General features: G+C 28.9%; 1 protein-coding gene and 1 long non-coding RNA gene across 2 annotated transcripts in view; one reads left to right on the forward strand and one right to left on the reverse strand.

The window, feature by feature from the left end:
* Positions 1 to 19,150, reverse strand: part of LOC145283751 (uncharacterized) — a 136,844-nt gene extending 117,694 nt beyond the window's left edge. Inside the window, exon 1 of the long non-coding RNA XR_013868732.1 lies at positions 18,709 to 19,150. This is a non-coding gene — a long non-coding RNA (uncharacterized LOC145283751). The remainder of the gene's footprint in view (positions 1 to 18,708) is intronic.
* The window catches only part of LOC145283749 (uncharacterized), a 181,417-nt gene that overhangs the window by 53,535 nt on the left and 102,044 nt on the right, over positions 1 to 25,838 (forward strand). The window lies entirely within an intron of this gene.

Raw genomic sequence — 25,838 nt, forward strand, 5'->3', positions numbered from 1 at the left:
CTGGGATTAACTTTGCTTGTGAAATTGTCCAATAAACTCTACTTGAAATTGTAAGTCACAAGTTTATTTGTTTATGCATTTCCTTTTTTTATTTTATTTTTATTTTTTAACCCACTTGTGCACTTGTAGTTTTCTGCTGACCGATTACATCCATATAAAAATAAGATGTACAATCTATACTCCTATCATTTATTTTTTTGTGTGTTGATATTCATATTAAAACCCTTTTTGTGTATTTATTTAAAAAGAAAATACAACTTTGTTATATATGGATCGTGGAATTGCATTCATCTGCAAAAGATCTGGATAATTTGCATATTCTTTTAAACATTCATTTTAATTCTCTATTAGTTTTTTCAGTTTACTTATGAGATGATCATCTTCAGTTAATTGTTACATGTAATCATATTCATGCAGATATTCTACATGACTTGTACTTGTGTAATATTTGTGTAAAAAGATTATAGTAAACACAAACCTCTTTCTATATGTATTTATGTATGTGCATATATATTTGTTTTAAAAAATGTTACCTACCAAACTCCTGCCAGTTTTTGATCTGCAGACATGAAACTTAATATATAAGGTATTTGAACCCATGTGAAACTTTATTTTGGTTTTACCTGGGGAAAAATCGGTGCAAAAGTGTGAAAAGTAAAAAAAAAAAAAAGAAAAAAATTAAAAAAAAAAAATGGAATTTGCCAAGTTAAGGTCGAATGACGGCATTACAAATATGCATGCGTAACATAATAGCTATTAGTTCATGTTTTAATTTTTAGTCTTGCAGCAAACATGTCTTCATAGCTCGGGCATTAACGTCAAGGGAAAGTAAATTGTAAGCTAAACATTTTGGTTTTCATTCTCAGTGGTTGTGTGTGAGTTTTTTTGTGAGTGTATTACAACCCGTTTTTTTTTTGGTTTGTGAGTGATGGAGCCATTTCACCAAATCTCATTATCGTTTTTAAAATATTTAATCCTATTGTCTTCAATATCTCAAGTTATTTTTTTCTATCAAGACATTCCATATCATTGTGTAGTATACACACACTGTTATATAGTAGGCTCAATTGTATATTGATTTTTTTTCTTTTTACGTGTATAAACCCTGTATATACATTTATGAAATAGACAAAAAAAAAAAACAAATGTTGGTTCAATTTAGTAAGCCCCACCCACTAAAAGATAAGTGAGTAAATATGAAGTAGATGGTTTAGACAGGTGCCCCCCCCATACCTTTATGAGAAAACGGTCCTGAAAATGTTTTTTTTTTCTGTCAGAATAATCATTGGCAACATGAACCAATAAAAACTTTCCAATAAAAACTCTAGCATTTTTAATTCACCAATTAATTGGATTGTCTTAAAAATACGAACTTTAATAATTCTTAAACTTTATGCTCATAAGCTACATGATTATTTGAATTATTTTTCACTTAAATTTTATATCCTCCAGTTTTCTTTACAAACAAAACGGTATTAATTGGTGTACTCTTAGAAGTTATACTTTATTTTTATTATTCAGTTTCAGTTTCTGAACGATTTCTAGCATTGGCCTACATTTCCATTTAATAATAGGAAAGACAGAATTTTATTTTGGCATTGAAATTTATTTTTTCAAAACCTTTTATTTTATTTTTATTACTGTTGACGCGGTTAAATAAAGGTGGATGATAAGGGTTAATGACTGATAAATTTCATGAGAAGATAAATGGAAAGAACATTCGATTATTTATGAGGACAGTTTATGAACAGTATTTGTTGACATTGGATATGAAGACAAGCGGTCTCATATTAATGTGTTCAATGGATGAAAATTGAATTTATTGCGGTTAGTGAAAACCAAAATCAAAACTTGACATTCTTTTTATAAGTGTAGCATTAGCTTTTATTCATTATTTAAGAACTGTCTGTGTCTGAATTATCAGAAGAAAATAGCTGCAATCATAACACGGAAGACGATGATGCCATAAAAGTAAAACAGCAGCGTTCATAAGAAAATAGTTTTTATTATTGGGCAGTGGTGTTGGTATAGTACCTGAGTATCTCAACTTCCATCTTGCTTCTTAATTGCTTCATAAAAAAAATGAAAGAAAATGTTATTTACTAATAGCATAAGTAAATGTGATGAATGTATTCACATATTGCATTTATTAGCAAAAAAAAGGGGGGGGGGTAAATAAAAAAACAATTTGCTCTAACCTAATGCTGAATATCCTTTGTGTACGTTTTTGCAGATTATCACAAAGCTCACTTAGTTAATAAATATATTAACTGCTTTTTGGATCATGTCTTTTTTTTTTTTTTTTTTTTTTTTTTTTTTTTTTCAATTCATAAAATATGTATCCAGTCATAGCAAATCCTTTAGATTTGTGATTCAAACTTTCTATTAATGTAAAAACTATTGCTTTAATGCGTATCATGTCTATTCCTTTTTGCCTACCAACCTATGTTTCTGTTTGCATATGAACAAACTCCAAGAAACCTAACTTAATAGTATATAGATTTACATTTTCTGATTCATGAAACTATCTTGAAAAAAAAATTTGATTTAGTTTTGTCAAATTTATCTTCTTTTTTTTTTTTTTTTTTTTTAAATATATTTACCAGTCATCACCCCCAACCATTTTTGATCTTTATTCAGGTTCATTATCTCTCTCAAATCACTTTATTTTATGTCTTTGAAGCTTTTAACTTGTTGCTGGAAATAAAGGTGTGGACGATTATTTTTTCTTCCAAACAGATAAATGCTTTCTGATTCTTAATGTTTATTCACACAAAAAAAATAAGAACTGATGTTAGTTTTTCATGAACTTAATCGCATTAAGTAAATTAACTTGTTGACAACATATAAACTTAAGATTTGTAGGAAGACAGTTTAGAATCTAACTAGATAGAAACTACACGCCATACTATAAATAAAATCTTTAATATGTATTTAAAAGAAATAATTTATAATTTCAAATTAAATTATTCTATGAAATCTACTTCTATCAGTATTATTCATGAATAACATTGTTGGCCTTCGGGACAAGATCAAAGTGTAGTATCTGTTCTTCAGATGCTGCACTTCAATTTCTTGTTCTCTGTCAGTGGAGGAGAAATCCTTCACGACTGAGACAATTTTTATTTTTGTTCCTTTTCTCCACGTTAAAAAACGACCCTGGTGTCTAACTCTGTCCCGTGGGGAGGCATTGTAAATAGGAACAATGTTTCTGATGATAGGGATGAAATATTTTTATTTTTTTGCATCAAAATTTATTCATATAACACTTATCGTTGGCTAGTTTTTGACCTTGAAGTGTGTGTGTGTGTGTGTGTATATATATATAAAAAAAAAAAAATAAATGTCCCCTACAAGGCTCATGTAAAATTAAAAATGTTATCTATAGCTGCACAGTATCAAAAACTCCAAATATACAAGAACCTATCAACAGCCATAACTCAACTACCGAATTAAATAATAACACCAACTTAAATCAATCTACCGATCAATTATTAACCAACCCACCACATTATAATCCAACAATAGACCTAACGGAAAATAATCATAATAATCAAGAGGTAATATATATTGGTTCCACATCTGGCCCAATAAAACATAGAATTTCAACGCACAAACATTCTTTTAAAAATAACTCTCTATCAAACCAAACTACTCTATCCAACTATATTTGGCAACTAAAAAATAGCAATATTTCTTTCAACTTAAAATGGCAAATAATTGAGACTTGCAAATCATATAAACCAGGAGATAAATTTTGTACATTATGTACAAAAGAAACCGTAAAAATTTTAAAATATGAAGATATAAAAAGCACAACCAAACTAGTAAATTCAAGACACGAGCTTCTATCGTGTAATCATAAACGTTGGTTTAAATTTAATAAATATAAACCACCTTAAATCATTAAAAATTACTCATTAATAAAAATAGATTTTTTTTTTTTTTTTTTTTTTTTTTTTTTTAATAAATTAAGTTAAACCAATTACCGCCCTTAGACTCGTAAATCAAATAATAATTAAAGCCATGACAATTATCTCCCCTTAAAAACTTGCAAAAAAAAAAAAAAAAAAAACTCTCTCTCTATAGATATTAACTGTAGCGTCTCTAAATCAAAATACGCTAACGGAAACAATTCACTGCACGAGCGTCGCCCTTTTAAAATTCATCATTCAATAAAATAAAAAGCTATAGCAAACATCTAAATGACTACTTTAAATACAGTTCCTGATTTCAAAAAAAGAAAAACCAAAAGGTAATTATATATCTATATATTTTTAAATCACATTTATTATGTAAATTCAAAAATATATATATTTTTTCTACTCATTTCTATCTCTAACCTATACCAATTTCCTTATTAATTTTCTTATAAATTTTATATCCAAACCTTTTACTTCAATTTTTCAGATTCATCTGCCTTACTTTTAATGCTAGGTTTATTTTTGGTGTCTTTTCAATTCAATAGAAATCCTCCTAAATTTGCTGATGAGGAGACCGTGCTTACCAAAAAAACTATGTATAATTATTCTACGTGACTTCATGTATACCACAAATAAAAAGCACGGATTTCCGAAACGATCGTACAGATAATTGACTTTGTTGTTGTTCCTTCTTATGAAACTGATTTTTAATTTAATTAAATTTTGATTTTTAAATTTAAAAAATTTTAAAACTTTTAAATTATAAATCACATTACTTAATATTGAATTAGCTCTAGGACATTTAACTATCGAGCTTATTATATATCTAAATTACAACGAGCATTTCCTGTATTTTAATTAAACTAGTAATTTCACTATTACATTAAAATACACTTAGCTCTTTAGACTATTATTCTAATCTCCTTTAAATTATATATATATATATATATATAAATTTTTACATTGTTTGGAGTGATTTCCATAAAAAAAAATTGCACTGTTTACTTAAAAACTGCTTTTCTGTATTCAGAACATTTATTTTACACTTAAAAACATTTCCCTACTTCTTTTGTTCCAGTTCGTTTGACTTGTTGATCTAGTGGTCTCCAATTCGTTGTTTTGATACCTTATTGTAACACAGCTTCCTATTCCAGTAGCTTCTTTCCAAGAAGTGCAAGCTTGTAAAAAAAACTCTTTTCCTACTGCCTATAGCCTTGGTCTTTTTAGAACTAAGATCAATAGGTATATCCTCTCTCTGCGATAATCCTTTTTTTCTTAGTGTTAGCTCCTTACATCGAGTTGCTTTAAGCTTTGTCTGGGGCGATTTCTATTAAAAGAAAAAAGAAAAAAAATTATATATCCCATTTTTATTGATTTAAAAATTTGCTTGTTGCATACAAATCTTTGCTGTTTAAAATTTTTATTTTCTGTTCTTGAACTATTTTTTATTACGTTACTTTCATAGGTGTGATTACCATCATATTGTAGTTGAACACTTCTATTAAACGACTTTAGTCATTTGCAACCGTTGGTTTTGTCTTTATACTCTTCTATATTCCTGTAATTCGTAACACAAATAGAGCTACATGACCCCCCCCCCATCCCCATCCCGGGTGTCCGAGTTTGACTTGCCTGATTTGTATTTTAATGGATCAAGTTGGAAACTTGGACATAAATCAGTTTAAATAATTATGAATTTGGAATGCTTTCTTTTATTGTGTAAAATGACTAAATCATTGACAGATTTTACAAAATGTATCTGACGAGTGTAGACATTTTTTTTTTTTTTTTTTTTTCAAAAAATATCTGTTTAACTGATCATACCAAACATACATGGTTCAAATGATTGCAAGACTTTAATGTCAGGATTTGCAGTATTTCTTACCTTCATGTCGATTCTTTAAACTAAATGAGTTAGGATTCTAGACTGAATACTCCCTCCTTAGAACTATATTTATTCCACTTTGATTTCATTCAAATATTCAGCTGTGACATTCTTCTTGCATAATTAAAAAAAGTCTTTTTACTCCTACATCATTATATAGAAGGAAAGAGACTTATTCATTCGCCATCTAATTTACATTCGTGTTTGTGGTGTGTACATGTGCATGTATAACAATTAGATGACTATGCTGAAAAAAAGAATCCCTCTTCTCCTGAATGTTCACAGATATTAAAAATATTAGTGGCTGAATCAAGATGGTGTAAGGGAGGGGTAAAAAGAAATATAAAAATAGCTAAGAGAGATGGGTTCCTTGTTCAGTTAATTTAATTAAGTAGCTTTTTTTAAAGATAACTCAATCCTTGAACTAAATTATGTTATGCTATCAAAGTATATATGAATATAAATATACATAGCCTTGGGGACGGGCAATTGTTGATTAACATTCATTTCATAACTGTTTAATCTATGTGTACTTAAAAAAGATGAATCTGTATTTTCATGGGTAAAATGCATTTGATTAGAACTTTCCAATGATTGTTTGAATTCAGTCCGTTTATTTAGATGAGTTTTTCTATAATTGTTTAGCTTGAATCTCAAGTTAGTATGTTTTGTCATCCAAGCTATACATTATGCTTTCAGTTAAAAAGCAAGATGTCAGAAGCAACTAATTAGATGCTAATTTGTTAATTAGTTGTTGAATAGAACTTCAGTTTTTTTTAAGCTGAAGTTTGATAATGTGTATTATATGAAACCAATAATTGACAGTCAGAAATTTGCAATGTGAGTAACGGTAAAAAAAAACAAAAACTGCAAATAGTGATGCTACACATCTCAACAAGATTAAGTTTAAAGCTTCCAAAGATGTGTCGTTTAGCGGTTAAAAAAGTTGGTAAAGAATAAGTTGCAAGTGACAGTTTTCTAGGCGTTGAAAGTTCAATCCTCAACACAGATAATAATAACTAAGAATAACACGTCTATACCCTCATAGCTAATAGAATAAAAACAATAATACCCCTGTGGATGAAAGGTTTCAATTCAAAAGTACATACAAGTTCTTGAGTTTGGCTTGAAGGTTCCTGAGCTTAAAAAAATGCACCCAAAGTCGGAGGTAATCTCAACTGAATGGGAAAATTAACAACCAAGATGAGAATAGTAGTTTATATAATGATATTTCTATAATGAAATTGTTTGGTTTTGTGTGTGTCACTGTTATAGTATGGTGTTTCTTGCACAACATTTTTGGTGCTATAGAATACGTTCTCAGTTTAATTGGGTCATATGTTTCATCGTGTGTGTGTGGGGGGGGGGACCCCCATCCTGAACAGTTACGTTTTATTATAGATAATTACTACTTTCCCTTTTTTTCAACAAATAGTAATATGCCAGTTACTATCTCTATGAATAAATGCAAATTTTTCCAAATATTCACACCTCCACAATGACCTGAAAATGCTTAGAAACATTCAGAAATCCCTCATTTGAGTTTAATGTATTACACTTTACCAGTACTGGTTGTGTACATTTTATTTGCATAAAATATTCTGAAGGTTTGTTTTAATAATTTTGTTATTTTAATTATATGCTATCATTTATTTGATATTATTTTACATTAATAAGAAAGTATGGCTGTTTGTAAAAAAATATTTATTCCATAAATTTGTGTGTGTGTGTGTATATATATATATATATATATATATATATATATATATATATATATATATGATGTTGTACAGCCTGCATGCTTAATAAAAACAGGATCTGTTTCGCATGTTAATTTAACACAAATCAGATCCCCACCCCTTGACAATTTTCTTTTATCTGATAATTTTGTGCTTACGCGATAGAATTCCTGTAATATTTTTAGAGTCATCGTTCTTCTGAAAACAATTTTTAGAATCCTATATATATATATATATATATATATATATATATATTAGTAGAATACTCGGCCCATGAATAGATATAAGCAATAAATATAGCATTAGTGATTTAGGACTATGGTACGATTTCATCGCCCCCCCTCCCTAAATTGTAAAGTTTACAAAACAAAAAATGTACCCACGTGACTCGCCTAATTGCCTAGAATACATAATCCATAAGTAGTTCAATAGTTTATATTATTGATGCTTATGTAGGCATATCAGTCTATTTAAAAATGTATTGCTTAATATAACTCAAAATGTGATGTAGAGCAAATCTTTTCTCATTGTTTTTATCCAACTTATTTTAACAAATTTTTATGAGGGGGATCATTGGTTTGAGTCTCTAAATGGTGAACTCCCCCCCCCCCCCAAAAAAAAAAAAATAATAATGTGCCCATGTTGCTCTCCGGGTGGCAGAGAATATACATTTCAAAATTCATAATGATCTGTTCATTAGATTGGGAGATTACAACCTCGTCTGGAAATCTATACACATACTTATAATGAATAAATGAAAAATTCTATGAATATTTTTACACCCATGTTAACATCCAAACTGTTTTGCTTATTCACAACTTGTTTATTATACTTTGCTAGAAATAATAAAAACCTATGCACACAAATAACAGCAATAATTTGCAAAGTGTCGTCTTATTTGAACAAACCAATTTTAAATATTAGATTACAATTCAATGATTGATAACCAAATAAACCAAAAATTGTATTTGTACTTATATAATTTATTAAAATTATGAACACTTCATTTTGTGAAGGGAAATAAACACAACAGCCGGGAATGGCAGCCATCTTGACTTTGCTTTCTTTCTTCTTGCGTGATGAGACGTCATGTGTATATGCGCGCATAATGTTTCAATAACCATTTATAGTTTAGTGTGAAAATGGATAAATATAGTGAAAATTCCTTTCAATTTCAACTTGTGATATCTTGTTTATTTAGTTTTTTTTATTTATCTTTTCATAAAATTTGGATGCAAACAAAATTTAACTTTCTCTTAAATGTACAGTTTTTCTCTCATCTCATTAATAGCTACTTCAGATTAGGTTACTATTTTCAGTGACAGGCGATTTTTTCAAATTTGATGTGCACGATATTTTTATTCCTATGCTTATAAATTATAGTCTATTTGGCTAATCATCAATATAGTGGGTTTACTATAGAGTTTTGTCTTTTGCACACATGCACAAAAAATTAAAGTTGAATGAAAAAATAAATATTTGTCCTATTATCAAATTTTCTTTATTTTTACATGGTCAAAATTTGAGAGGTTTTTTCTTATTAATTTACTATTTTTAAAAAAATCCAACTTTATCTGTTCTATGACACATTAAGAAAATTCAATGTGTTAGCTGTTGAAATAAATCTTATAAACAGCCAGTTGCACTTTCTTTTTTTAGGTGTGTGTGTGGGGGGGATGTGATTAAGCTGATTTGACCTAATAATTATTGTTTCCATTATGATTAATTTTCATTAATCACAAGATAGCATTGCGTTTGTAAAGATTCTTCACTTGTTCAAAGCTTGTGCTTTTAGTTATGCATTTTGAAACATTGGCTTGTGTACAAATAGCAAATTTTCAACAAACTTTGAAACCATCATATTCAGTGGCTAATTAAATTGTCAAAATAAATCCAGGTTACAAAGAAAAAAAAAACCTGTTTTGCAAAGATTAATGTGTCCACATTAAAAGTTTTATATATAATAGAAATTAATTTTTATTTTGGGACATCTAGTTAAATCCTGTAAGTTTACAATGGAGGGGGCTGTATGGGTTCTAATATATCTTTAAAAAAACATTTTCTTCTAAAGCGTTGTGATTTTTTATATTCTTATCAGATAGGTTTGAAGTGAGTTCTTATTTTCTTTTCAACTCTTTGAATTTTAAATCTTCCAGTGTCATGTGGCTTTATTCTTATGATGACTCCCAACCAAATAGTGAGATACTGTATAAGACCGTATATATAGCATTTCACAAGTGAACAGAATAATGAAATGTTTTTCCTCGCTTCCATCCCCCACCTCTCATCCTCTTTATCTCTTTCTCTGTCTCTTAAGTGTTTTCTCTTTGTCATGTGATGAAAGAATAAAAAATCCTGATATCTTGTAAAAGTGCATTTTCAAAACTATTTCCTTAAAGTTTTACTTTAAACCAATATCTTGTACCAATAACATTTTTCTGGTTTCAGTTTTTTTTTTTTTTTTTTTATAGATCGGGATTGATCATTTGTATTATATGGATTATTCAGGCTTTTATTTTCTGGATTTTAATCCACAGGAGTAGATTATTCCCATTCCATCAGCCATGACCATGTAAAAGTTTTTATTTTTGTTCCGCCCCAACAATGGAGGGATTGGACCGAGTAATTTACTCCCGTTTAATCTGTTCATTCGTTCGTTTGTTCGCACTTTTCTCAATTACCACGCCTTGGACTTTTTAAAAATTTTGCACAAACATTAGTCATGGTGAAAGTAAATATTTGCCAGAACGGATTTATTCATTTGTGAAAGGGGACCCCCTGCATGCTCAGCTTGTTTTTTTTCTTTTCTTTTTTTTTTTTCTTGTTAGTATCGCCTGAAGTGGGTATTGAACTTTCAACCAAGATGAGAATAGTAGATCGATTAATAAAAGATTTTCTTTTTTAAATATATTTTAGCTTTACAAATTTTCCAAAAATAAGCTAGAAGGCTATTATTCCAGTTCTCTGCAGCCATGCTGAGAGAGAAAGAGAGAGAGACTGTCATCCAATACTTATATAAACAAATTACTTTATAGTAGACCAGTATTCCTACTAGTGTGAAAGGTATCCTCAACTTTTAATAGACTAATGGATCCAAAACTCACTGTTGCCTGCCTTTTTTCTTTTTAGATCTATAAAAAAAATCTCATTCTCAAAAGTTAAAAAATATCAACACTTTTTATTACATTCATTTTTTTTTTTAATTTGTAAGTTAAAATTCAATTCATCACAGAATTATTTTTTTTAAAATAAGTATTAATTTGTTTTTTTTAAAATTAAAAACAACTTTGTTTTTACAATATATATCTCCATAACGCATGGAATCAGTTTTTTTTCTTCTCTCTCATGACGTGGTGTCACTAAAAAATCAGTCCGATCTTAAATAGTGATTTTCGAAGGTGTGAAACTGAGTTGCTTTTAATTTTGAAATGAATAAAAAAAACTAAAAAAAAAACTGCATTGTATTAGTTTTATAACTCACAAATTCAAATTCACCCAATGCTTACATGAAAGGGTGAGGAGGGGGGGTTTCTAATTTATTTTAATGTTTTTAATATATCACATGTTTAATGTAACATACCGTTTGATTTAGAAACAAATATTCAACACTAGTTTCAGACTCTGTATAACATGTCTAATTTTCCATTCATAACTTTTAAAAGTAAATTCCGCTTTAATAATTATCTGTAGTTTGTCCTTATATTTGTCTCCTCGTTGTTTACATTGTAAACATTTTATCAAATATATATTTTATCGAACATATATAAAATTGACAGATTTTCAATCCATTTGACATATCAATACTTGACTAGCTTTTTGTTAAAGCTAAGTGCATTTTTTTTAAATATATGTACGTGTATACCAGTTTGCATTTCAACATTGAGCAATTAAAAAAAATTTTTTTTACTTGATGCACAATCTTTTTTTCCTCCTATAACTCCATTTTTAATTATTTATAAAGCAATTATTTTCAAGTGAATAGGATTGAGTAGATATCTTATCTTAATGTAGCTGAAAAGTTCTTCCACAATTTTCATATTAAACACTTTATCTAAATTATAAAATTTAGAAGATTCGACATTTTTGGCTGAATTTAATATTACTCTTTATATAATTCGAGAAATTATGATGTCACTTTTCCTATTAATAGTATACTATATATTATGTTAGTATTACAAATATCGACACCAAAAATTGACTTGTTGAAATTGGAAACTTTGTTTTAATAGGTCTTATCCATTAAGATATCTTTATCTCCCTTTTAAATTAATAAAATTGGTTCATAATTTACTTTTTATTTAGTATTTGTTAACATCCATCATGGAATTTGGTAATAAGTATTTTCTAAATAGTATTAGACATTGGTATAGCTATGTTCAAAGAATAGATGAGTTGTTGGGTTAGTAGATGCAGAACAGTTGAAGTAGCAGGTCCAGTTCACAGGGGAAGATCAATGAAAACATGGGAGGAAGTGATAATGAAAAAGAGGGATAAATAAAGATGTGTCCAGAGATAGGTTAATTTGAAAATCAATTTCTAAACCCCTAAGTAGCATGTAAAACATTAGATCGAATATAATGTTGCTCATCATTTGATTATGAGAATTTTGTTTTTCCTTGCAAGAAATTGATAAGAATAAACGTTCAGTAAATTTTTAAAGTATGCATTAATCTGAATTGAACTAAGAATTAAAAAGGTTTGATATTCAATACATCTTCCTGACTTCTGAAGAATCTGAATGTTTTTGTTTGTTTTAGTCAAGAGAGGAGTGAAAATCGCTGATGTATTCATTTACTTAGGAATGTTACAACTCATGGGAAATTGTTTAAAAACTAAACAATTGTTACAATCTCTTTTTTTGTTAAACAGTGGTCATTTCTTGTAGTCGGTATTAAACTCAAATTTTAAAGTAGGAAATTACATTCGTGAAAGTAGTCTTATAGGAAACTGCTTTTTATTTATGAATTTATAAAATATTCATAGATTATGCTTTTGACAAGTAATAATACATTTCCCAGTTGAAATCTCCTCTCACTTTCCCCTCTCGAGCACTTGTCACCCCCTCCCCCATGAGTAGTAGGTAGGGGAAATGTCTTTCATGTGGCTTTAACAATTGCTATGCCTGATGCTAGGTTTTCATAGCTGTAAATTACAAATATTTGCCAGAGGGTAAGCTGAGGGAAGAGCGAAGGGGGAGAGGGAGTCACATCATTTCTTTGAAATTTTGTTCAGTTTTTCCTTCCCTTCATTTGCTCACAACAGTTGGAAATGGCAATAAAGATTGTTTTATGACAGAGTGCAAATTATACTTGGCAGTATACACACACACACACACACACACACACACACACACACACACACACACACACACACACACGCATATATATATATATATATTAATGTGTGTGTGTGTGTGTACATATGTGTGTGTATCAGTTTTAATTGAATGAAAACAAAAGAACTTGAAGCTGCTTTATAGAAATGTATTCAGCATTTTGCTTACTGGTTTCATATGACCTAGGAGATAAATTTGTATGAATGCTATCCGGTTTTTTATTTTGTTTGTTTTTTGTTTAATTTAAAAAATTTTTGTAAATATTTCTGTTTTGTATTCACACATTTTAATGTTCAGTATCTAAACTAATAATCAACCTCATTTTTATGTAATAAAGTCGAAGATACAAGTACAAACAAAAAAAATATAAAGCAAGTAAGGACTAATAACTGTCACTAAAAGAATTACTAATTTTCTTTCATTTTTTTCTCTTAATAAGGGTTAAGAAAAATTGCCAGATCAGAAAAAGTATTTTTTAACACAAATTGTAGCAAAGTAATGTATATCAAATAAAATGTTACAATAGCACATGAAAGTTGGCTCGTAAGAATCAGTTTGATTTAGGTCTAACTTTAAAATCTGACCAACATAATTTTAGACATGGATTATTTCATTGAATCTTCCATTGTGTTGAAATTACATTTAAACCTAAAATCAACCCTTGAAAAAGAGGAACAGTTTTATCTGATGAAATTATGTGCAAGTTTTCAAGTTTGTGATGACTGTCATTCAATGATGCTGATTCTCCTTCAGTGTTCGCTTTGGTGTATAGATTGATGACCGTTTTCATGTTCTATTGAAAGAAGTTGCATTTGTAACAAAGGTTACTTATGCATCAGGTTTAAGCCGTTGTATCAAAGTTAACCATCATTGAGTTTCACTTTTATTTCTTTGTACACCAATAATGCTTGGATTCGATCTACTCGACAGCAAAAGTTAATTTTAATGAAAAACAACCAACCAAATTTCAAATTGTTTTTTTTTTTTTTTTTTTTACTTAATATTTTTTATTATTAACAAAAAACTTAAGTTAATTTTTAATCCATTATTCTTAACCCTCAAACATTCAACTCTATTTTTAAAGACGTTTCTTTCAAGTCTTGCCTTGAAAAAATTGATTGAAATGAACATATTTTTTTTTTAATCTGTACCTTGTCAAACCTGCGCATTAAGTCCAGTTTAAAAATAGGGGACTATTGTTTTACTTGCAAACAGTATATTTCAACGTAATCTTTGTTGGTCAATGCAGTCTTAAATCTATACTTTTCAGATTTTTCCCCCCTCACTTATCCTCGAGTGGTTTTGGCTTTGATAAGGATTAATGAGGTGAATGATAGGTTGTCATTTGAACGTTGAAGCAGTTAGACATGAAAGTTTTCGATCAAAATAATAACTGATTTACCTTTTACGGTTTTAGTTTCAATATTACTAAAATGATAAACGTCTTTTTGTGAGCTCTATGCGGTCTTTAATTTCTCCATAAAAAAAAAAGTAAAAACCTATGGTGACATTTTTAATACCTATTATTTTCTTTTTAATATGGATCTAGTATATGGTAAAGTGGGAGGTGATTGACAGTGGCTTAAGGCATTTGAAGCAGAGCTCTGGCCTTCTGTTCAAGAAATGTGAAGAGATATTGTCTATAACATAGATCTGTAAAATTAAGCCTAAGTTTCATCTAAACTTCCCTGGTTGTGAATGATTTAAATATTTGTAAATTTTTGCCTTTGAATAAATGGCAAAATTATTTTTTACTGCCTTCTGACCTTGTTTTTGAAGGTCTCATAATTTGATATAATTTACCTTTTTTACATATAAACTACAAGCATGCTCGTTCCAGGACAGGTAAAATCAATTTGATAAACAGCAGTTTTGCACCGCTTTTATATCCCTTTTCAAACATAAGAATCAGGATGTCATACGAACCTTTAGGTATATAATCTTTATTCCCATTTTCAGAAAATTACTTTACATGACTTTGATTCTAGAAAATGTTTAATATCAAAGCTTAAGGGGTCTTAGTAAGAAATTGAAATTCAAGGAATCTTGCTAAATTGATGTCTAATGACTATAAATCAAATTCAAAGCAAATTTGAAGTATTAAATGAGATATTGCGTTCACGTGCACTCTAAAAACCCTTTAGAATATTCCAAAGAAATTGAAGTTTGAGGAATATTTTATTGATATCCATTACTATAAATATTTTTTTACGAAGGGTTTACAACCCCTTTTAACATCTTCATGTAAAAATTAAATATAGTCTGCGTTACTACCCCCCTAAGCTGCTCTGTTCCAAAAATTCATAATGTTCAGTTAATTAGTTTAGGAGTGAATCCTGTCCATACATAAACATGTACACATGCCTCGCTTTATATATAAATAGATATTTTTTTATCCCTGTCTTAACTGTTTCTCTTTTTTCAAAATAATATTCAATTGATGAATAGCAAGACCTTATTTAAAGGCTGTCTTGTTAGGTCAAGGTCACGAAAAAAAGAAAATCATTTCTATCTCTATGCTAACATTTTAGTCTTATTATTACATTAAGCATTACTTGTCTTTTCTCTCATTATTGATATTTCTCATTCTTTAAACGATGCAACTATGCCCCCCCCTCATAAATCTTTCCTATACTTTTTATTGATCCAAAATTGTATTTCAGTTTAATGATTATTTTTCCCCCCACTTTCTCGATTCTGATTAGATTTTGGAAGAATGTCTTTTATTACCAAACTCTTTCAAAACTGACACTTAAGACAAAAAAAAAAAAAAAAAAAATTTATACTCGTATTTCTGAATTTTTGAGACCAGGATTGATAATTTGTATTTGGATCACTGTCCACTTAAGGGTTTATTGCACAAGATTTAATATAATGTAATCTCTGCCCTTCTTGTTGAACACAAGAATCTGGAAGGAATTTTGAATGAAACTGCAAGGATCCATGACGTAACGGATAAAACTATTAGGTAAAATTTAGTTGTGACACTCTTCTAGAGGTTTAGGTCCGATCCTCAGTGCAGATGGTAGAAAGAATACAATTGAGAATTGATTAAGACTTCTACCCAATCATGGCTGATGGAACAAAAGCATTCTATCATTGTGGATTAAATAAGGAGGTTTATTGGAAATTCAGTGCAGATTCTTGCGTTTGACAAGATACACCTGAACGTCTGGGGTCAAATCGAATAATATTGAAAACTAGCCTGGGTGCCCAGCATTACCTGGGTGTTTGGAGGTGTGTGTTGAGCAAAAGCAAAAGTGGTAGTAGGCAGGCAGGCTCGAACCTGTACCGCGAAGGAGTAAAAGAATATTAAAACAAAAACATAATGTCTTTGCCGTTGCATCCATCACAAAACCAAAAGTGGCAAAGGTTTAAATTAAGGCTAGTCAATCAAAAAGAGGGGATGACTTTCAAAAATATTGGCGAAAAAAAGCGACCCCTCTTTGTAGAAAAGTGCCCAGTTGAGGGTGAAGGAATTAATTTTGTCTGCCAATTTTTCAATATTTGTCGTCCGAAGAGTTGAGCTTCAAAACGATACAGATCTCGTGAAAATTTGTTGCCTCTGTCAAAAGTTTTAGGCAGACATACATACATACATACATACATTTACACACAGCTGAAATTTATATTATAGATGAGAACAGTAATCTGAATAATCCAAATAAGTCATCTTTTATTTTTACTTTCATATATTTATATGGATACATGGAACATGTGTTAATAGTTGTGAATTTAGTAAAATTACAACTTATGCACCTGTGTGTGTATGGGGGGGGGGATACTTTAGTTTCTTTCATATTAAATATCTTTTTTCATCTTGGAGAAGTTGTTCTACACGGCCTCTAAATGATTTTAATAAGCTCCTATTGTCATGAATTCATCTATATATGTTCCTATTTACTTAATTCCTCATGAGTGCAGTTAGATACAAGGTTGGTTTTTAATATAGGGAAAATCCAGCTCCCTATCAGAGGATACTCTAAATTGGGGCAAAATTTGCTAGTGTGTATGTGTGTGTGTGTATATATATATATATATATATATATATATATATATATATATATATATATATAGCTTCAGTTTAAAAGGATTTCTCCTTTATTAACCGAGGATAGAAAAGATTAAATGTAGTATTAATATAGATACTACACTCTCTGCTCCTACACAGAAAGCCAAGCGATAAGAAATTTACTAAATATTGAGTTTATAATCTTGAGGCATTAATTTTAGATATGATCTCATTGCAAACAATAGGGTGTGTTTGAAGAGACCAACCAAGAAATAATTATAATTCTCTAAACTCAACTTTTTTTTTTTTTTTTTACATTTTCACCCAAAACAAGGCACGTTGTCACTTGTTTGTTTCCTTTTCATGTTTTAATTTTTGTTTGCATATTTTAAACTTCTACAGAAAAAAAAATCAAATTTTACTTGTAAGGTAAATAATTCTTTATATTCAATTAAAAAGTTATTCCCCTTGCTGATTTTTATTCAGAGATGATTATGTAATTATGTTTGATATTATCCGTTGTCTGGGATGGACTAACAGTTTTTTTGTTAATAAATTGTAGTAGAGCATGTTATATTACAATAACATGATACAAATTTTTTTGTCAACTTCAGGGTTTGACATTAAAAATCCGTATAATTTAATGTTAATGATATTCTTTTTGATTTTTTTTTTTTTTTTTTTTTTTTTTAATCTATAAATCTATAAACGTGAAAGTGTATGTGTCTACATTTCCGTATCAAATTACTCTGTCAATTTTCAGTCTACAGACTCGAAATTTGACATATTGAGATTTGAGAAATTCTTTTTAGTTGATTTTCGGTCAGAAATTTGGCTTTCAAAGGGATCAAAGTTCAACGATTTGACCTTTGAAAACTCTATCAAACTCCTCCGACAATTTTGAGTCCAAACACTTGAAATTTATGATGTAGGTTACTAGGACATGGATCAAACGTTTTAATTTGATTTGAGCCCAATACAATAAATGGGGTCAAAATTTTTAAAAATTTGACCTCTGCAGTCTCTACCAAATTACTCGGCCAATTTTTGGTTTAAACATTTGAAATTTTACATAAAGTGTATTCAAACATACAGCAAGCTTTTTAATCAGTTTTTTTGGGTGAAAATTTGGCTGCAAAGAGGTCAACATTGAAAGAGTTGACCTTTGCAGACTACCAAACTTCTCTGCCAGTTTTGGGTCTAAAGACTTGAAATTTTAGATGTAGATTGCCTGGACAGGAGTCAAACTTTTTATTATATATATATGCATATGCACATAAAGTTATGAACAGTACATATATGACCCAAGCAAAGCCGGGCTGAACTGCTTGGATGAAATATAAGTAAATTATATTGACAATTTTGAAAAGTAAAAGCTAACTTTTTTAATGCTGCATTTTTAGAGGTTGAACCGGACTAATTTTGAAGAAACCTTGGTATTTTTTTTCTTTTAATCTACATTTTATATACTCACAATATCTGCATTTAACTCGTGTCATAGCACTTCAATGATAGATCTATAAACTGAAGTTAATATTTCAAATTAACATTTAACAAAGGATGTTTTAATGAGTATCCCTCTTTGTTTTAAGAAACGTGTTAAGAGGAAGCAGATGCCTGACAGCCATAACTGATGTTAAAGATGCAACCATGAAGAGAAGACATCAAATAATACTTGTGCCCCCCCCCCCAAAAAAAAACTCAGCCTGGGCTTATTAACTTTAACATATAAATTTGTACCATCATTTTCTTCTGACTAATAATATAAAAACAAGGTCCTCATAAAACCATAACATGTGTAAATATTGACTCACGTGTATTCAAGGATGGACATCAGGGTTTTCTTTTCATTTTTTTTTTTTTTTTTTTTTTTTAATCTGAGTATTCTTTCTTCTTTGCTTTGGGTTTTTCTAAAATAAATGGTATCAGTGTTGACATAGGAAAACTTATTTAATCCTTTTATACATGAACAGGCAGCAGAAATTGTGTGCTGCAATATATGTATATATAACGTGTGTGTGTGTGTGTGTGTTAGCATGCACTTTTTTTGTAGACGAATGATTAAATGTCATTTGTGTTCGCAATTGAATCGTTACTTGTTGGTGGTTTCATTTATTTCCCTTTTCACTGGTCATGAATTTCTAATACTAATCATTTCTTTCTATTTTTGTCTTAGAATCTCTTTATTTTAGTTTCATATGAAATCTTGTTGAGAATTGTCAGGAAATGTTTTTCCTCAAAAGAAAGTGTGTCATAATGTTGTCCCATTGTTTTGCAGTTCTATTTTTAGTTTTTTTTTTTTTTTTTTTTTTTTTTTTTAATTATTTGAACTAATTCTTGTAGAACCAGTACAAAAGAGAATCTTATGAGTGTCAATTCTAGTGTTATACTGGACTAGATTAGTGTAACACTTACAGAATAATGTTCTCTTTTTTATCTCCTAATTAAATATTTAGAAAAATACCTGTCCTAGGACAGGTAAAACTAATTCTCTAGTTTTGTGTCACTTTTCTCTCCTTGGGGAGATTAAAATTAGGATATAACATATCGGGTTTATATTACTGTACACATAGATTAGAAAAAGTTGTCAAAAAACAAATATATAACAAATAAATGTTATCAAAGGCAAGATAAGTTACTTTTCTACTAAACTGGATATATTTTTTGTTTTTATTCAATGTAACATGTTTATTCAGCTCGAAAAACATACAGTGTTTACCGATGTATTGGAAAATTCAAGATGGCGCCTGACTCTCTCTTTAACACGGTAAGTTTGGGAAAAGATGTTATAAATAAAAAACTGGATAAAATACTGTTAAAACTCGCTCAATATATGTTACCGTGACATAGGTTGATATATATTCGGCGGGTTTTTAATAGTATTTTTTCTAGTTTTTTTATTTATAACACCTTTTCCCAAACTTACCGTGTTAAAGAGGGAGTGAGGCGCCATCTTGAATTTTCCAATACATCGGTAAACACTATGTTTTTCGAGCTGAATAAACATGTTACATTGAATAAAAACACAAAAAATATATCCAGTTTGGTAGAAAAGTAACTTATCTTGCCTTTGATAACATTTATTTGTTATATATTTGTTTTTTGACAACTTTTTCGAATCTGTGTACAGTAAAACAAACCCAACATATCAAATTCCATACAACTTTGACATTTAATTTTTCAAATAAAAAGTTGTTTATATTATGGCTCTAAAAAACCTTTTAAAATACTCCAATGAAACTGAAATTTGGAAAATATTTATTAACTAGCATTTCAGCTCGGCGTTGCCCGGGTGTTTGGAGGTGTATGCTGAGCAAAAAAAAAAAAAGCTGTCAATTTTTTTTTAACTTTGACCCCTATTATGACCCCTTAACATTTATTGTGTTGGGCTCAAATCAAGTTATTAAGTTAGATCCATGTCCAAGGAACCTATATCTTAAGATTTCAAGTGTTTAGATCCAAAATTGGAGGAGGAGTTTGGAGTTTTCAAAGGTCAAATCGTTGAACTTTGACCCCTTAACAGCCAAATTTCTGGCCGAAAACCGATCACATAGATTTTCCCAAATCTCAGTACCCTGTATATCAAATTTCGAGTTTGTAGACTTAAAATTGACAGTTATTGCATAGCGAAATGTACACAGACAGACAGACACACAGACACGTTCACTTTTATAGATAGATAATACTTCAACTTTCACAAATTTGAGGTACTAAATTTTTATTTCACCCACCCACCACTTTTTTTATCTTTTGTATAAGACTAAATGAAATATAGTTCATATTTGTGCCCTTTATAATCACTATATATACACTTTATAAAGATACAAAATCAATTTTAAGGTACTTGGTTTCTCATTTATATTTTTTTGTTTTAATTGAAATTAAAACACTGAAATTCATATCTAGGATGTTTTTATTTGAGAAATCCATTTATTTTATTTTTTTTGTTAAATATTTTTTCCCAATTAAATGGAATGTTTTTTGCATTATTTCGTAAACAGAAATATAACTATATTCTAACTGATAAATAAGAATTAAAACCTTTTTCACTTTTGAAGCCTATTTCATTTTAGAATGCGTGAATGTAAAATTGTTATTTTTATAAATCCTTCCTGCTTTTAGCACTCTTGTTGTTACACAAGAAAATGAACACTTACATTTGTACATTCATTCTTATTCGTCTTTTTTTTTTTTTTTATTATTCTGGTTTTGTATCTGCATTCTTGTATGAAAGCATTTGCACACGCATCTTTCTCAAGAGAGCGGATATCATAGTCGGCTAAATATTCAAATTGCAGATAAGAATTTTTGATGAAATAAAATAAACTCTCTATCAATGCATTTAGCAAATGCATTGCTATTCCTTAATATATTCTCTTGCAGTGTTTCCTCTTGAAATTTATAGTTGTTGTCAATTTGTGTTTTCAAGAAAATTTATCTGGAGCTGAATTTTTTATTTCAACATTTTAGATTAGAGAAATATTTTATGTTCTTTGTCTGTGTTGACCTTTGTGTTTTTATATTTATAAGATTATGAAAAATGTTTATGTCATCGATATGCTAGAATAAAATAATACACGTTATTTTTAAGTTGTGAATTATTTACTAGTGAAACTTTCACAGCTGCCCTCCACATCAATCTGTATAATTTATATTCTTTTTGATTTTATTTCTCAGTCAATGTTAATCCCCCCCCCAATTTTTTTTTTTTAATTCTTTTTAAAAACAAATATTCTCTGCTTCCTTATAAAAATGATTTCCAGCTAAATATTCTTCAAATTAAAACAAATGTCACTTTCGAAATTTATTTAAAATGCTATTGTTTTAGTCAACTGGAAGATAATTGGATTTTGGAACAATTCATTTTAAAAAGTGAGAAGTCAGATATTTTATGTTAGCGACATGAGTTTTTTTATTCTACGTTTGTATGAAACGTGATAACATACATAAAATTCCTTACTGTATTATTTATATAGATCCTCTCCTCCTTAAGGTTTCTAATCATGAGAAGTGATATTACAACAAATTTCACTTGTTTAAAATATTTTTAGTTAATGATTAAAGAAACTACTTGAAATTGAATAATCCAGATTTATTCTGGTTAATTCCATCCGTTTGAAATCTTGTTTAAGCTTTTATTTATCTTCTCTTCATGAAGTTAGTCACCTGCTCAAGTGAAAATTTTTCTCTGGGACAAACTGGATTCGAACTTAGCACACCCACCATAATCTATTTTCATTTGAAAATGCCTATTTAAAGAATTTACTTCACTTCAGCAACTGTAAAATGAGCTGACCAATGTTTGTTTGCTTTTTAGGATGGGGGGGGGGGCTTTTCTACTGTCAGACTTTTACACTAATGATAAATTTGTATAAAAAGTTTGATAGCAGTAAAGACCTTTCCCATCTAAAATAAATAAACATTGGCAAGATCAGTTTACAGTAACTGAGTTTGATATTTTTATGGAAATTAGCTATGAAGAGATCATCCAACTGAAGTAGCTACACTTTTAATATGTAGATAGATACTGGCTAAAAAAAAATCCTGGATAGCTTAATATTGCTGAAACATTTTTAATATGTGCAGACTACTTTAAAGCAGTAAAACATCTACTTTCTTGTTTACAACTATGAAAAAAGGCTGTACAACTGAAAGTTAGGAGCTTAGGAAAGTTTTCATTTTTAGGGATTAGAATTTAATAAGACTTTAAGGATATGTTTTATTTTTTATCATTTATTTGTCTGACTTAAAACTCATTAAAATCGGTTTTAAAAAATTGTAGTGTTTCTTCAGAGATCTTTTTATTGAGCAAATAAATAAATATGTCCCCTTAATTCTCCCTCTTAAAAAATCGATAAGCATAAACGTTACTGTCAGTGACATAAATTATTTTAAGTTGAGAAATTTATCCAAACGATTTTATCTTTGTTTATCTACTCATTTGTGACATATTTACGTAAAACAAAGTTTATATTCAATAGAAATTATAAACATTTTAACTTCACTGATTATTGGCAGTGTGTAAAATGAGGAATCAAACATCTTGCTTATTGATCTTTACTTTATTCACAACCAATAAGTATTGAACTGAGAATGTTTATAACGTTAATTCAATATATTTTTGAATTTAATGCAAATACATCACAAATAAACAAAAATTATTTTTGACTAATTTTCCAACTGTATTTCTTTTAAAATAATTTACATCACTGATATAAACGTTTGTCACCAAGAGGATCATTCCTGTAAAAGTTCATAGTTCTAATAGCGCATTAGTAGGCACCTGCTATTCCTAATAAATTAAACTACCCATTAATAATATCTCTAGTGATAATATAGAATTTTTTTTATTTGTGGCATTTTTTTAAGCTCAATTTATGTCTCAATTAACGTATATATTATAACACTAGTTAATTTAATTAATTTGGATAAAATACTAAATTTCTATTTTTTTAAATACCTGTGTAAAATATGTAACCCTACTTTAAGGCTATGGGTGTAATTCTAACCCCATCTTTAAACATGATAAAATGTTGGTAATGTGCAGGTTTTGTAATGAACAAGCTATCATTTCTTTCTACTTTTTTTTTCTTTTTTCTTTTTTTTTTTTCTTTACCAGAGCCACCACCTTTTATTTATTTATTTTTTTTACCTCAACCCATTCCCTATCAGACTATTCATCTGATTGGTTCATATTTAACTCTTATTCTCTTCACTTCTCTTTATAGACAAGACCAGTAAATGGGCTTGTACGAGCTGTAGGATTCTAATGTAGTTACTGCTGCTGCTATCATTAGGTCTGCTCTTACTACAACTAATAATAATAATAATGATGATGATAATATCAGAAATAGATTGGCCCAGTTCTTACTTTTGGTTCTAATAATGCCTGCATTATTCTTCTCGATTGAGAAATTAATTGATATTTCCTGCAGCTATAAACATTATTTAAATTTCTTAATTTACTCATTCATTTTTTTTTTTTTTACTTTCAGTTTATTTATATTATCTCTTCAATATGAAATTATATTTTGTTCACCATTATTTGCATTTGAGAATACATAAAATGTTAAGTTTTAACTATTAGCAGTGACTTGTATAAAAGTAGTTACTAAATAGTTTAAATTGTTTTCTGCATTAAATACTGTATGTATAATTATATAGCATAAGTTTATATTGAAATTAAGGTTGGGATTAGATATATGCTTACTTATTTTTACCTTATAAGACAATTCACAAATTTTGAGATAAAAAAATACTATGAAAATAATTAAAATTAGTATTTGCTTTTTGTAGTTTTAGAACAAAAATATGCAGAACATTTTATAAAATATATTGTAAAGAAGGAAAACTAAATTTGTAATGACATTTCACATTGTATTCTAAAAATTGAAAAATTTAATTTTTCAAACACTTGGATAATTCTTATATTAAAATAAGTTATGAAACCATTTTATAAGTTATGACAAAACATAAACAATTTTTTTTTCATAAATTTATTGCTTTAAATGAAATTGCAATTTGAAGTTTTATTACACTATGTTGTTACATTAAAATAGATACATTAAAGAATGTAATTCGTTGGGCAAATAATACATAATTCGTTTGAGTCACTTTAAAATAATGTTGCTTTTTCTCCCCTCTTCCATGATAACCTTCTTTCTAGCTTATGCATTCAGGATGACTTTTGTCTCAAACACGAATAAAGAAAAAAAAAATATCTGTGAAATGCAATGAACTTTTAAAGTTTTATTCAGTGGTGAAAAATGGTATAAACTATGCCATTGAGTTTTTATGAAATTTGTTTGTCTTTCCTATTAGAGAATTGGAACAAATTTATTTAAAAAAAAAAAAAAAAATCCCCCCCCCCCCCCCAAAAAAAAATTTGAGTGTTAAGATTTCAAAAATTTAATTCATAACTATCTGCATTACCCATTTTGCGATGGGTCCATAACTCTGAGGCATGTTTGACCCTCTCTGGAATAGGGGGTCGGATTACAAAGTATTTTAAAGCAATCAAAAAAATATTGCTATGGAGAAAATTTTGAACTGAAATGATGATCTTTTTGTGTGTGTAGAATTGAGTCACCATTACAGGATGTAAAAATTATTGAAAGTGCCCACATTTTGGTATCAATAGAATTTTGTTTGTGTGTATGCCCTGAAGAAAATGTTTGGTTCCATTTATTTATTTGAAAATATCATTGTGTAATGTGACAATGTGTGTGTGAAAAAGAAAAACTATACTTATTTAATCATTCTGAGAAAGTCTTGAAATAAAGACAAAACATTGAAGAATACATACTTTTTCTTTTATTATGTATATTCATTTAAATGATTTTATCCACTGGGACCCCAATTACAAATCTTTCTCCATCTAGCCACAGTGATGAGTCAAGATAATAAAACGCATGATAGTGTATAACTATAATACTGTGTTTTGGGGAACATAAGACCAGGGTGCTCAATTATGTTTGTTTTATATTATAGCATAGTGTTTGTTCCATATCAATCATACTATATGATCAGCCATCGATACCATTGATTTAACAAGTAGATAAGAATATTCTTATCTAATGTGCTGAAAATACCATGTGCATGTTATTCTATAATGGTAATATAAAGTGTTTAATACAAAGTTTTCTACACATAAATATAGACATTTATTTTTCACAAAATCTACCTTGCAGCCTGAAGAGCAGTCCTCATCCAATCTGATAGAAATATTTTCTATCCGCTTTTAATAAAGTTCGAGAATATTTGGAGTGACTGTCATTGGTTGTATTCAAATCTGTTTGAATTCTAATAGTTCTCATTGTGTTGGTTTCCCTGGAAGTCATCTTTTTATATTGATAATGAAAAAAAAACTTTTAACGGTTCACTCGTTTTATTTAACAAGTATTATTTTTATATGCACTTACTTTAAAAGCTTTGATTGTTAACT

Source organism: Euprymna scolopes, chromosome 8 (genome assembly GCF_053919585.1).
Source record: "Euprymna scolopes isolate OS-2025 chromosome 8, ASM5391958v1, whole genome shotgun sequence".
Classification (NCBI taxonomy): Eukaryota; Metazoa; Mollusca; class Cephalopoda; order Sepiida; family Sepiolidae; genus Euprymna; species Euprymna scolopes.